This window comes from Gracilinanus agilis, chromosome 3 (genome assembly GCF_016433145.1).
Source record: "Gracilinanus agilis isolate LMUSP501 chromosome 3, AgileGrace, whole genome shotgun sequence".
NCBI classification, from domain to species: domain Eukaryota; kingdom Metazoa; phylum Chordata; class Mammalia; order Didelphimorphia; family Didelphidae; genus Gracilinanus; species Gracilinanus agilis.
In genome coordinates this window covers 383,589,099-383,605,218 of record NC_058132.1, presented here as the reverse complement: position 1 = coordinate 383,605,218, position 16,120 = coordinate 383,589,099, and the positions used below count along the sequence as shown (strand labels likewise).

At 32.8% G+C, this 16,120-nt stretch overlaps 1 pseudogene; it reads left to right on the top strand.

Moving 5' to 3' along the window:
* Positions 1-2,179: 2,179 nt before the first annotated feature.
* LOC123241602 overlaps positions 2,180-16,120 on the top strand; it is an 81,088-nt pseudogene continuing 67,147 nt past the window's right edge.

Here is a 16,120-nt window from a genome sequence, read left to right as displayed (position 1 = left end):
CGTTGGTTTTTCTTGAGCCTTGCTAGCCATTAATTACTCTGATGTTTCTTGCTTCCCTCCAAAGTCTGTGTGAAGAGTGAAGGCTCTCTGTTGTTATAAAAACTAGATGTAGATGTTGTATAGATGGAGAGGGAGAGGATGATATGACACCTCCCTCCTTTATAACCGTGCCCAGGCAGGATCCTTCAGGTCAAAGGATGATATCCCTTCACATCCCACCTGGAGTTGATTGATAGTGTAAATGGGCTCTATTAGCTTGGTAATGATTTGTCTCTGACTGCATATCTCCCTTCCCAAAGAAGCTATGAATAACCACTTCAGGAAGGTACTTTAAAAGGCTTTGACTATATTTAACAAAGGTGGGTATTGGGATTGGATAGAGGTGTTGGGAAAACCGTAACAAATTTGGTAATGATAATCCCATAGAACTGTAGGCAAGTAATGAATCATGATGGTTAGCTCCTCTCTGGTCCAGCCTGGCCACAGCCAAACAGAGTAGGCAAACTGCTGCTTGATGTTTCAGCTCCTTCTTTGTTAGATGATATGCCTAACCAGTCTTTGGGATATCCACCCTTTTCTACCCTCTTCTTCTTCTCCTGCCAACTTCCTGGATCCCTCCTGGGCCCTGGGAAACATAAATAACTAAGATGATTGATTTCCTAATATCTAGGGGCAGTAGAATCAGAAGATGATGGTCTGGGTACAGGTTGATGATATTATCAGGAACAAACAGGAAGATCTTGCAAGGTTGAGCCCAGCAAGTCTCAATCCCCAAAATACAAGGATCCACAGTTCTCAGGTTTCAGGGAAGGAAAGGAATCCTCAGCCAGGGCTGCCAGGGTGTTTTATAACTCCCCACCTGGGCCAACTGCTCTCTCCCCTGTCCTCACAGCCCTCTGAGAACATTACAATATCCAACGGATCCACCTGTCAATCAACAGTATGGACTCCTGGCTCCCAGAGATTCAATATAACACTGTGTATGGAGCTTCGGAGTAGTTTTTGCCTGAGGCTACTTTTTGAATCTGCTGCATGCTTCCCCAGCCCCACTCCCAATGTGCACACTCTTCAGCCTCCTAGGGTTTCAGGTCTAGCTGTTTTCACATGTGCTCTTGATCCCCTGCAAAGAACTTAGAGTTTGTTCCCCACTGCTTTAATTCTAGGGCGCTGGCTATGAATCCTGCCACATAGGTGGCATGGGGGAGGGTTTGATCAGCTTGCGGTTTGGTGGGAGCTAATTTACCCCCTTAGAGGAAGGAAATGCCCAAATCCCAAGGAACTTCAATCCTGTACCCTATTGTAGAGTACCTTTGCTCATCTGAACTTCACCTTTTTGTTCTTTGGAGGTATTGTACAGGTTAGTGGTGGGGAGAGTAAAAGTTCTGCAAGTACTTTGCAACCATCTTAACCCAGAAGTCTCCTACATCTTTTAGATTACCCTAAGTCTTGAATTTTCCATTATATTTATTTTATTTTCTTTGGATACACATACTGAAAAAAATATGTATATTCAGTTCCTTATTTAGTCCTTTCTGGATAATTTCAACTATTAAACTTTTTTTTTCCATTTTCCTTATTGGGGATATTTTTTTGTCTAATATTCTGATCACATATGAGCATTTTAATAGGTACAAATCAATTATTTCCCTTATGTTAAAGATGTAGATAGATAGATACATAGATAGAGACAGATATAAATATGTGCATGTAAATATATTTTATTGCCATCTTTTCATTTTACATCCTTGGATGTTCCTCCCACCTGTTACTGGGAAATTTTCCCTTATTAAAATCTGTGAAAAAAGGCAATATTCCATAAACCTAAACAACACATTGGAGAATGCCAATGCTTTATATGCTATATTCCAATACCTTGTTTTTACTTCTTCAAATTGGTGACAGTGTCCTCATATTATTTCTTTCAGATTAAACTTCATCAATATAATTTAGCATTCCATTTTTGTTTTTTATAGTTATTTACTTTTATTTCTTGTCATTTAACATAATGTTTTTTATTTTGTTTTATTAATTTTGCCTCACTTTATATGTCTTTGTGTTTGTTGTTGTTAGTTTGTTATCATTATCTCTTATATCAGGCTCTTCTTACCAGAGTCATCTGATATGAAGGTTATTTCTCAGTTCTTTTCTGATGATAGTAATAGTAGTAAGAGCAGTAATAATGATAGTAGCATCAACAGCATTGGTAGCAATAGCAGCAACATTAAAAGTACCAGTAATAGGAGGAGTAGTAATCATAATAGAAGTAGTCGTGGTGGTGGTGGTGGTGGTAGTGGTAATAGTAATAAGTAGGAAAATAAAGAGAATATCACTTTATTACAATAAAGCTGTTTATTTTCTTTCAAAATGTAAAACCCTTCTTTTCCTCCCTTTTTTCTTAATATCCTTTCCATAGATATTATCTGCTTATGGAATAGAAATTTCTAAAATTTTTAATTTTTGTTCTTTTTCTAATATTCCTAGTTATTTTCCCTTCTTTTACCTTCTTGCTATTTGGGGCTTTCATTGCTGTTTCATTCACATTTTCCCTCAGATGAATTTCAGAGAAAAGCTCCCTTATCCTCCATAAGTTGAGTGTTGTGTTTGTGTGTGGGAGGGAGTGCCCCAGAGAGGAAAAAATAAGATTAAATAAGACCGAGAAATCCTTCTTTCAGAAGGTTGGACTTTGACAGAGCCTTGAAGGATGCCCAGGAAGCTAAGAAATAAAGATGAGGGATCAGAAACTAGATGTAGGGGAACAGTTTGTTAAAACATTTAAGAATAGGATGACAGAGAATCTTGTGTGAAGAATACAAGGAATCACAAAATATTGGGTTATAGAGTACATGAATGACTATGGTGTAAGAAGACTGGAAAATTAATAAGGACGAGGCTAAGGAGGGCATTAAAAATCAAATAAAGGAAGTACCAGGGAATTGCTGAATTTTATTTCATGTAGGGAGGGTGATACTCTAAGGTACTGAGAGTTGAAATTATTTGCCAAAGATCACACAGCTGAAGCAATTATCTTTATCTCCCCAGTCTGAATTTTGAAATTTGTCACTAGATTCCAAAATCTGATAGATGAGATTTCAATTTTTTATTAAGAGGTAAGAGCCTATGCCACTCCCCAACTATACCCTTATTCTCACCCCACCCATAAAATAATATGACATATTAGCTTTTAAATTTCAGAGACTAGAGGAATTTATTTTATTGAAAGTAGTGAAGGTAGTTAGTTTTAGGTATAACAAGATAGATAAAAGAAATCATCTTTCAATTTGGCATAGTGAGAAAGAATTAGAAATAATTATCCTCACCTTCTTGTAAAAAAAGGCACATAGCTTTATTCATTTAAAGAGAACTAATTCATTTTGACCAAATGCCACATTTTAATTCACATAATTTCCGTGGGCATATCATTTGGTAAATGAGTTCTCCCATCTGTTGTCCTTAACGTCAGTCAAATTTTCCCTGCCAGGTACTAAAAGCATTATCAAAGGGAATTAATTTGGATCAAATAAGTAATAACTATAATACAATCATTCTTACCTTGCAATTATATTATTATTAGCAAAATAGTGACCATGTAAGCAATAGAGTATAAATGCAACTTCAATACTTGAGATTCTTCTCTTTCTCTACAATAGGTTTTAAAAAGTTGATAAAATGAATGGAAAACTTCCATGTTTCTTCACCATTGACTTGGGTGAAAGAGAAGATTAAGAGATGAGTTGACTTTTTTTTTGTACTTTGGTGTGTTTATAATGGATTGTTTCATATAATGCCATTATTTTAAGGATGTTTAATTGCCTTGCAGCTAGGTGGTACAGTGTATAGATCACTATGCTCTGAATCAGGAAGATTGATATTTATGAATTCAAATACACCCTCAGAAAAGTCACTTAATTCTCTTTGCTTAGCTCTTCATGTGTAAAATGCGCTGGAGTAGGAAATAGAAAAACCATCCCAGTAACTTAGCCAAGGAAACCTCAAACTGGGGGATTGAGAGTAAGATATGACTGAAAAGACCTAAATGCCAACATTTAACCTAATAAAACTTAAAATAGTTGTTGTTCATCTTTCATTTTTAAAATAACTAATGCATTTGCAATATGGAAATTCCCAGATATCTCTCTCCTTTTCTTCCCTCCTTGTAAAAAAATGCATACATGAATCTGTCATGTTTTTTTTCTATTTATCAATTCTTTCTCCATAGGGAGACATACATAAGTTATTCTTCAAACAATATTTATATTGCAAAGATTATTCTCTTGGTTCTTCATAAATTCATGTAGATTTTCCATCTATTTTTTCAATGAATGTGTTCATCATTTCTTGCAATATAGTAGTATTCTATCACCAGCATAAGCCATAACTTGTTTAGCTATTCTCAAATTGATAGGCATCCACTCAATTTCATTTTTGAAGACCATTGACATCATAAGGAATGATGTCTTGATGTATAAGTAAATTAGGTTTTAGTGAGGCAGAGTTTGTGTAAAATCATGAACCTTACTATCACTTATAGAGCTCAATGGAAAAAGAAGTCAAGACAAAAGTCAGGATGATTGCTGATGGTCCAGGATAGAGTTAATGACCTTGGTGTCTTTGATGCCTTGCCTTCATCTAAACACTCCACAACACTTGTGTTAGCCACCTTCATGGACACGAGAATGGATTTTTCATGTCTATTGATTCAACTAAGAGAAATTTTTACATGCTTGACATAGATATCATTCTAGATCATGAAGAATTGTAAAGCCCATCTGCTACTTTCAAAATGATTTGGCTTCCTCACATTCTTCTTGTAGCCACAAGTAAGAGTTGGGTGACAGATGGATAACAAAGATGGGTGAGCAGTTCTAGAAAAAGTTCAGTAAGCCCTCTCACTAGAGGTTCATGTCTTCTCTGAATATTCTATAGAAGATGTATGAAAAGATTCTATAGAGGAATATATAGGAGTGTATGATTTTGCAATTTAAAGATATTGGTAAAGTTTCAAATTGATCTTGGATTTCTAAATGTTGGGCACTAATGTGGCACAGTGGATAGAATGTTGGACTTCGACTCAGGAAAACTCTGGCTCCCGTCACTTACTAGTTGTGTGACCCTGGGTAAGTAACTTAACTCTGCCTGAGCTCTTCATCTGTAAAATCAGCTGCAGGATGAAATGGCAAACTACTCCAGTATCTTTGCCAAGAAAAGCTTAAGTGAGATCAAAAAAGTTGTCATGACAAAAAAAATTGAACTGCAAATTCTCAAGTTAATATACAAGTATAGCGTAATTTTGCTTGCTCAAGGGCTCTTTCCATTTTTCTGCCTAGTTTTCACTAAGGGGGGGGGTATCAGATCTTAAAATTTTTAAACAATAGCAACAGCAATAAAAGACTGTCAGAAGTATCTTTGAAAATGGTGATCTTTATATTGGATACAAGAAGCAGGATAGTGGGGAAATTCTGTGTACAAAAGACTGACTTAATTACATCAATAAAATGTTTTCAAAGTGCTAATGAAACAGAAAAGTAAAAGTAAAGTATACCACTATATAATTGTATATATTTGATATATACATGTATAAATGTATAATCATATGCCCATATATACAGAAATGTTTGCATATATGAATATAAGATGTCTTTGTGTAAGTCTGTGTATGAACATGAATACACACACACACACACACACACACACACACACACACACACACACACACACATATATATATATAATGATGGAAGCCAACTCAAAGGGTGTGTGTTTAATTCACTTTCATTTCGTTTCCAAATTGTTTTAATTACCTTTAAGCTATACAACTACAGTCTCCTTCCTTCTTTCCTTCTTTCCTTCCTCCCTTCCTTCCTTTGTTTTTAATTTCCTTTCTTTTCTCACTTAATTTCTTGCTTTCTAAAGGTTATATCCTTGGTGAATAGGGGAAGAATATGTACATTAGAGTAGAAACTAAGAAGTAAGCACCATTTTTACAAGTGTCATTATAGCCTTTACCTAAATCTATTATGTACAGATGATTTCATTCAACTTTTGAATGACTTGTGATTTCATAGAATTCATATCTTCAAAGGATCTGTGTTAGGTAACCCTTCTTTTGAGAAATGCACTTTTCGGTTTTGCTTTTGGAAATATGAGTTTTTTCTAACCTATGGTAGTCAATTTATCAGTATCTGTGGGCAGTTTTGTTTCCCCCAAGCAGAAAATCTTAAAAAAAAATCCAATGTACATAAAAGCTCCAGGAAAGATTGTCTTTCCTATAACACACCCACACACCCTCACTGCTTTTTTTCAAAATAAGCACATAATAATTTATTTCCATTTAATTATGTGAACAAAATATTTTCTTGAGCGTTTTTAATTTAATCTGAGTATATTATAGTTAGATGTTGTTTTATAATATTAAAAATCAATTTGCCTCTTGTTTATGCAAAATTAATTATAGAAATTATAAAAAACAAATTTTTTCTTATTTAGTATACTTGTTTTAAAAATAACAAATCAGGACTATGTATACCCTTTTGGACTTAAAATTGTCGCTATTATAGTCAAAGGAAAGTTTCTTTAAATTACCCCAAAATAAATTGGAAATCAGAGATCTTAGAAGAGAATTTTGACAAAAAATAGAAAAATCATCTTTTATTATATAAGATATTTTACCACACCATCTATTTGTGCTCTCCAATATTCATAAAGAACATTAAATTATACCTCCTGATTTGTAGTTCAAACCCATTGTCAATGATATTGGCTTTCCAAAGCTGTTACAACATACTGAATCAAGTTCCATTCAAGGAGGGAAAAAAATGAAAATAAACTTTCCCCTACTATTACAGTTCCTCAAAATACCATATTGATTAAATGGAGACATGAAAAATTTCAGGAAAGCAACCTGAAAATATGTTCATTTTATCCTTGACCAAATGAAAATACATTTTTCTTTGGTAGCAAGAAGAGTTTGATTAGAACCCAAAAGAAGAACAATGATTCTATTTTTGTTTTCACTAACTTCATCCCAATTTTAAATATTTCTATTGCACAATAAGTTGTCAGCATATATAGTGGAAAGAATATAGCAGTTAAATTCAGGGGAAAATTGAATTCAAATCTTGACTTATTAACTTTGTAATTATATTCAAATCACTTAACTTCTTGTAGCTTCAATTTCTTTACTTCTGAAATGGGGACAATAGTATTTGTAGTATCTACCTTATATGATTTATATAAAGACCAAATATGATTATTATAGAACTCTGTAAAGCTCCCAAGTGACAAATAAGTGTTGGCCATTATTATTTTCCTAGAAATTGGGACAAACGAGACAAATTATGTTCTTTTTTCTTCTGAATCATGAATGACATAAAGAAAAATAAATTAATATATATGTATATGTATAGACATATACATATACATATATATTAATTTATAGGCCTTTTCAATTTACTTTTTACATTTTATAATTTAAGAACATGCCATACTTCTAATCTTCTACCTATTGCTCCATCAATCTCAATTTTTCATGCTGACTCATTGCATACTTAAATGAAGATAACTAAATATCTCTAAAAGATTAATTCAAGTTTACATTTTTAATTGAAAACTCAGAAATATTTGTCAAAGGACAGAGTACTACTCTTCTCTCATGAAAACATCACTCATTCATTCTTTGTTGAAAAGGTAGGAAGAAGTTGAGGCTACATATCAAATTAAAGAACTCACCTTTTCACTGTAAATGATATTTTTTTATTAGTTTTGATCTCCCCTCAAAGCCAAGAATTTATTTTTATCTGTCTTCAACCTCCCAGTAAAGTTATTTCTGAATAACCACTAACTTCTGTAATCCTAGATTCTTTTTTTAAAAAAAAAAGTATTAGAATATATTTCAATGAATTATTTATGCTTATCATTTTTGATGCTTTTAAAAAAATCTTTTACCTTCTGTCTAAGAATGGATATTAAGTATTGGTTCTAAAGGAGAAGAGTGGTAAGGGCTAAGTAACTGTCAAAGTCAAAACCAATTTTGTATTTTTCAAATTTGAAGATCTTATTTTTGTGGAAATATTAATAGCAGTAGTGAAACAAATCAGCTCTGTTGGAGAGAGGGATAAAACAAAGCTTGATTTAAACTAACAATATACAAAAAAAAATTGTAAGATTTTCTCCACCTTTGGTATTTAATAAATAATTAGACAGACCCAAAGTAGACATTGTCTAAATGAACCTTAATCATTTCTTCTTATTTAGGATTTCATTTATCTTTCAGAAGACAGCAATTTCCTCTCAAATAAAATTTTAGAATTTAGAAATCAAAGGGACCTTAATTATTATCAGGTCAAACTGTTTCATTTTATTCCTTAAGTAAACTGTAGTTTAAAAAAAGTAAAGTATTTTGTCTAAAGTTACAGTTTATTTCTTTCCCATTCTATGACAAAGTGGTTTTACAATCTGTTTGTATGTCTTTAAGTTTTGCCTAAATACATAAAAACCAGGGAAGAGAATTCATTTAGATCTGGAAAGGTCCTTTAAAGCCATCTTTTCTAATCACATTATTTTACAGTTGAGAGAACTGGTGCTCAGAGAGGTTAATTGACTAGCCTCGGATTAAAAACAAACAAAACAAAACAAAACAAAAAACTAGTTTGCTTCAGAGGTAAAATTTGAACCCAAATCTTCTTGGCTCTAAGTCAAGAACTCTTTCTATGGAACCATAATGCTTCTCAAATACTCTCAGAATTTCTCTTGATGATCCAGTTCAAATAGTCAATTAAATTTCTTGTTTACATTTGCTGAAATGGAAGAAAACCTGTAGGAGATTGAGAAATGGGAGACAAAATCTGTGATACCAATCACTGGTTTTTGTTTGTTTTTTGTTTTGTTTTGTTTTGCAAATTTATTGTTCAGGGAAGATATCTGAAATTTCAGGATATAGACAGATAACATATTAAAGAACATGTTCTGAGTAACCATTTTTCTTTACTTATTGTATGTGTATGTAATAAATATTCGGCCTGTGTTACATATGTCTGAATAATATTTTGCTTGGCTCTAACTTGCTATCTATGTCCAATGAATTAACAACTGAACACACCCACTTATTCATTTATTTTTAGTGTATTCTGAACAATTATGAAATACATCTACATCAAGACTTGATAAAGTATAGATGCTGAAAAATTTCACAAGCAGAGGCATTTGGCATATGTTTGCCAAAAAAACTCAGTGTTTACAAGTACTTTATGAATACTAAAATTAAAAGATGTAGGTAGTGTAAATGCTAGAAACTACTTGTGAGAAGTTTTTAGTCCTTGAGCATTTTTAAAATTAGTTCTTATATAACTTTATTTCTTAGAATGTGAGAAAGAGAAGGGGAAAATATCAGCAAGTCTTCAAATCTTAAAAATGTCCAGTTGCCCTTGATTTAGCATCCTAAGCTTCCTTTCACTAAGAATGGGTTGGTCCACTATTCCTCATCATTATCCATTAGTTAGGTACACGAAACCATATGTTTTAACTTAGAATGTCATGAAATTAGTATTATAGATGGAAAGCAGAAGACTATGAGCTCATCACTCCATAATGAGACAGGCTTCAGAAATTGCAAAGTACTTCACTTCCTCAATATGCAGATTGCATACAATACCAGATGCACAAGAGCTTATCCAATTGCCAAATTTCAAGGAGGGTTCAGTGATTCATTCACAAATTGTCACAAATTTAGATGCTCAGGAGCTAGCAGCTTGTTCCAGACTACCCACATGCATGAAGAATGTAACCTACAGTATATTACTCTATAACCTCGTAAAATATCTGAATATTTAGATTTTTTGTGCAAAATATGAAATAGTGTCATATTTTGTCAATATCAGAGACTTGTTTACCAGCTCTGTGTGTCTTTGTGTGAAAGGAAACTACTTAGACAATAGCGAAAGACATTTTTTTCCTACTGAAAACCTTAGAAGATTTGTAGGCAAAATTTGCCACATCTTTGAATGTATACATTCACATATTATGTAAATTCAAAATAATTCGAGACCCCAAAATGTTATCTTAAACACTGAAATTGTTTGCCAAAGACAAATATGACAATATTATGGCCAGAAAGTCTTCTTTGCCATCAATCCATGCATAAAAAATGTGTGACAGGGCCTTAAAAAGAATGGTCTAACTTAATATATAATTTCTCCAAATCCCTATTTGAGTTTTTAAATCTCTATTATGGGACATATTTGTTGACATTTTCTATAAGAAAATAAATTGTTTTACTTGCTCATTCCATTTACTACAGGTTTTAGTCTAAGATCTAATAATTTGGTCAAATAAAATGACATTTCTCTCTTGGATTTCAGTGTTAAAAAAAAGAAATCCTAATAGGAAAACCTAGTGGACTTTGAAATATTGGATTTTTTCTGGGGATATACATATATAAAGAAACCTATATTTTGGAGGCAGCTTGATAGAGAATAATCTACCTCTTCTAAAGCTCTGTAATATATGTATATACCAGCCTCATCTTCCTCTATATCTACTATATTATTCCCTAATTAACATATGATTGCCAAGTAGCTTTGCACAAACATAAAATTCTAAATGATAGTGTTTATGTTGTCTCATCAGAGACAGATTTTATACAGGATTATATGGTAATCACAAACATCAGTAAGACCCCTTTGAAGAGGAAGACAGTTTATAGAAAATGATTAGCAGATAAAATGAAAAAGAATAAACACCCTCTTCCTGGGTTAAATTTCTCTGCCAAAATGATTAAATCAAGTACTGTTTTATTCCCCAACTCACTGAAAATTCTTTGTACTATCTGTTGGTAGATCTGATCATATTGAGGATGAAGAAAACATACTTGACCTTTTTTGTTATGGAGCTAAGCACAAAAGCTGAAGTTCAGGACTTAATTTTGCTTTTATCACTATTCAACTCAAATGAAATCTCCTTTATATAAATGTTTCTACCAGGATGCAGTTCACAATACATCCATTGCTGGACATCCTGTGTAACTATTACCCATGATGATCAGCATATAATCTAGGTGTCTTCTAGTCTTTGTCTAATATTATTAATAAGTACATTTTTTTCAATATTCACCATTCACTCTTGCCACAAAACCAATCACCTTTCAAATCATTAGTCTGAAAACCTCCTTTATTCCAAATATTTTTCAGTCACTTCTTTCCTGCAAATTCATGTGAATCATATTTATTTTTAATTTTGGATGACTTGTTTTTAAGTGATATCTAATCATAAAATAACATAATTTTCATATATAAAAATGGGCCTTTTCTTAGAATTGGGAATATTAAGGAAGGTTTGAAACCTCCCAAAGTATTACATGCTTGTTTCCTGATTTATTCTGCACCAAAGTAATTTTTCCTTATATAAAATAACACTCAGTTTTCTATTCATATTTGTTCATTTAAAGACATATATGAAAGCAAGAAAAATGAATGGGGCCCAGAATTAAGCAGGGAGAAGAAAAGTCAATAGATTATATTTGGGAAATTTCAAAATTCCTCTAATGACCCTGGCTTTCTCCCAGAAACACAAAGCTACCTTTAGAATACTAATATTGTATTATGGTTTTGTTGTGAGTCAGGAAATAATGCAGTCTCTGAAGAAATAAAAAGGAACATTATTCAGATGGAAACGAAGCATATGGCATGCATTTGGTTATATAATTATGTATATGATGTCCTTGTGAGTATATATGTGTACATCTATGTATTAAAGATTGCATTCTATTGATTGCCCTTCTAGTTATGTTTTGTAGTCTTGGTAATAAGTTCTCTTCATCCCCTTTATTTTTCTTGTGTTGATGGCTTTCCAAAGTATCAGGGGCATATTCAGCAAGTTTTTATTTTCTTTTCTCTAACACAATCGATAAGAGAGAGTGGTCTCTTCTCTCAAAGTTTACATCATATTCACCTTCCAGTTCTTCTCTATTAACATGTATCAGATTCAGAATAAAATTTTCCCTTATTCGTTTCTCAGTCTTTTGAAGGATGAAATGGTTACTATAGCAAGGCAAGAAGTCATTAGATTTTCTGTTTTTGGCAGAGACAGAAAGCTTCAGAAGATGTCAGAATAAGTGAAATATTACAATATTACTATATTATGACTACATACTAGGTTTGTGATCTCCAAACAGCCTATCTACGTCTCCTTCTTGTCCTAATGCTCTGTAGCAAAGTTCAATGATAATTATGCCTTTTTTTAAAATTTCCCTCAGAGGAGGAAGGGTAGGTCCATTAGAGCAACAAATGCCTGAGGGCTGTAGAGACCACAGTGCTCAGGAGCTTTCTAGAAGAAGCCACCACTTTGCCCATGCCTAAGAGAGGAAACTAACAGCCCATTTATAATCTTTAGATAATTAAAATATCATTTGTATTGTGGTTCAATATCCCTTTTATGAAGGAAATAGAGGAGGATTATGAAATAACACATTGGCATGTACAGCACCTTAGCCACCAGATGCTGACATAGGCCTTAAGGGGAAATGCCTAATGTGGAATCAGACTAATCACGACTACCCAGTTTATCCCTCCCCACACAGCTACACCCACATGATCTGGCCAAAACTTTCATAATAGCACACTTACTCCCTTAAGGAGAGAAGTCTGCAAGATACATTACCCCAGACCTCTGCTTGAACAATAAAGTTCAAGTTTCAACATAGAGAAAGTCAAAGACTGAATTCTTCCCAGACAACACTGACCTTGATTTCAACTGCTTCACTTCCATGACTCTCCACCCAAATACTCTCTATCGTGCTTTCTAACTCCTATATCTGATATCCCTGATATGCCTATACCTTCTTAACATAATGATACCACACAACCCTCCTTTTAACATTTCTCATATTTTAAATAAGATATAACTATCCAAAGCCATTTTATAGTTATGCATTTTATTTCATCAAATCTCAGTGATACTATGAGTCAAATTATCCTCAATTTATTAGGACTTCTACCTCTTAGCATTCGAACATAGACTTTTGAAGTCATGTGTTTTAATGCTTTAATTAAATAATTAGTTTAATCTTTTCATGGAATTGTTCTCCCTTGAACTGTTGGGTCTGATGACTAGAGTTCTCCATTCTGCTTAGCTACTCTTTGTGTTACTGAATTTGTTAATTATACATTAGCAACCTTTTTCATTTACCATATATTTAAATTTAAATATTTTTATCAGATTTGTAAGATCATAAAATCATGCTTGTTGGTTAGTAATTCTTCATTTCTATACAAGAATCTTTCACTGAATATTTTAAACTGTGGTTCATGTATCCAAATATAATTTTCAGATACTACTTACTTCATATTCTAAAACATATGCTTTAGGTTACATCTTTTGTTATCTGTAAATATAAATTTTTAAAAAGGATTTTTGAAGACTCTATGCTCTTGGTCTGGGTTTTTTTTAATTTTTTACAATACTTCTGGACACCTCAACAGAAGCAAATTGTTATCCATTTCAATATTTCTTGAGATATTCTCCATAATATCATTAATAAAAAGTCTGAGAAGACAAGGAATCTATTGTTAGTATAAGATCAATAAAGACTTGTCATTCTCTTTCATAAAATAAATTACCATCATTCCTATTCTTCCTTTAATCCTTCCTAAATATTCTCTATATTCTAGCTTCTGCATCTTCAGTATATTATTCTTTGATGGTCAGGCAGCTTCTTCCTCCTGAGAGCATCCAGTTCCATCCTTTTAAAGATGAAACATCAAACCTATAGAGTTCTAGCTTTTCCACTTTCCTTTTCTCCCCCTTCCTCATCTTTGTAGCACTCTTATTTTCACTGGTACATGGACAAGAGTCAAATTTTCCCTGCTGCATTCAGAGTTCTCTGTTTTCCCTAATGAAATCTTACTTAAATCCTTAGTGAATAAATTTCCTTAATAAACTGTAATGTAGAGAGGTTAGCAAAGGAAGTTTATGAGAGTAGATATAGAACACAGATGTGAAACTCAGTACCAGAAACACAAGCCATTACATGCTAGATGAAAGTCTCTTCACAGTTTCCACTAATCACTTTCATACTTGATATTTTTGGCTTATTTTAAAACCATTTTTGGGTATTTTTACTTCAACAGTAAGCACATTAACAAAATACTTTAGCTAATTGTCACTCTTTCATAACTTTCCCTACCCATTGTCAAAAAAACTGACATCAGGCCTAAAAGCAATTACAAACTTAAATTTCCAGGAAAAACATTTCATTTTTGTGGTGATTTTTTTAACTCAAAATGTTAAAAATGTGATCCAATTTCTCCAAATACTGACCTATTATATAAATAAATGAGAAAACAAAATTTATTCTGAACTACTTTGCAAGGGGATATCAGGCAGCCAATGTTTTCCACTCAATTATAAATGTATAAGAAGAGTAAAAACCATGCCCTTCTTGTTATCCTAAATCAAAATTTGAACTGATGGAAAATTATACTGATAATCTAATATCCAGTCATATAAACTGGAATAAGTTGTATTATACTTAAAGAAGCCTATACACTACTTTATAGAAATACTATTTTTTTTATTTTAGAATTTTGAAAAAAGTAAACATTACCTTTGAAAACAATTTGAGGGCTACTAAATTAAGTCTAAGGCAAAATTATTAAACATGTTTATAGTTACTGTGGTGCCTATTTGGCTTCCAAATTAATCTTATAACTCAGAGTTCATTGATGGTTTGTTCAATTTCTTTCTCTGAGATTGGATTAGTATTCTATTTTCCCTTTTGTTAATGTAGAAAATTCATATTTTTATAAATATTCATCCAGAGAGAGATAAGATGGTGGCTTAAGAACCCCCAAAACTGAAATTCTCTCTAACAATCCTTTCATGCCAATGATAAGAGTACACTTAAAAAATAAAACAGAAATCCAAGTCCAACAAGAAAAAGAAGTCATTTAATGCCTGTAGACTACAACCTGAAAGATAGGCACAGAGAGTTTATTTTCATGGGATATGGGAGAGATGGACTGGTTGAACACCAATCCCCACCCACTTTCCTGAGACCAGCAATAAGATTAAGCTCTCTCTGTGTGCCCCAGGAGGAGACTGCAGCCACAAGGCTCTGAACCATCTCATGAGGTCTAGGGTTCTGACAATGGCAGGTGGGGGGGGCACCTGGCTAGACACCCTCAGTCCCACTGGTGACAGAGAATAATTTGCTCCAGGGCAGGCTAGCTCAGAAGGATAGTTCAAACAGTTGAAACCAGTATACCAGCAGAGGACTCAGAAAAGAGAAGATTCAGCCTCAAGGCATAGCAGCTCAAAAGCTCTGTGTCAGTAAATCAACAGAAGGGCAAGTGTATAGTAGGAATATTAAATAGGGCAGAATAAATAAATAAATTTTAAAAAGTAAATAAAATGGGTAGAGAAAAAAGAAAGTAAAAATTGAAAACTTCTGAGAAGGGAAGGAACAAAGAATAGAACTAATGGAAGAGGATAAGATCCAGGGAACATCAAGCAAAGTCTCAAAAAACAATGCAAGGAATTGGATAGAGACTCTGGAGGAATTAAAAAAGGGGTTTAAAAATCAAATGAGACAGGTTGAAGAAAATGACAAAAGGAAAATAGTAGCCTAAAAAGCAAAATAGGTCATCTTGAAACAGAGGCACAGGCATTGAAAGCCATAATTAATCCACTGGAAGATGAGGCAAAAAAATCAGAAGAGAAAAAGGAATCAAAAGGAAAGGGAGAAATAAAAGGTCATGGAAGAAATTCAATCTTTAAAAACTAGCATCAGGCAATTAGAAGTTAATGACTTCAGAAGATACTAAGAACTAATAAAATAAAATCAAAAGAATAAAAAAAATATATATGAGATACCTCAATGAGAAAAAAATAGACCTAGAAAATAGATCTAGGAGAGATCATTTAGGAATTATTGGACTACCCAAAAGTTATGACCAAAAAAATGAAATCCTAGACATCATACTACAGGAAATTATTGTAAAATTGGAATTTGGGAGATGCCATCTAAAAGTGTGTGTATATATATATATATATATATATATATATATACATATATATATATATATATATATATATATATATATATTTTTTTTTTTTCCTATGGACATGTGGG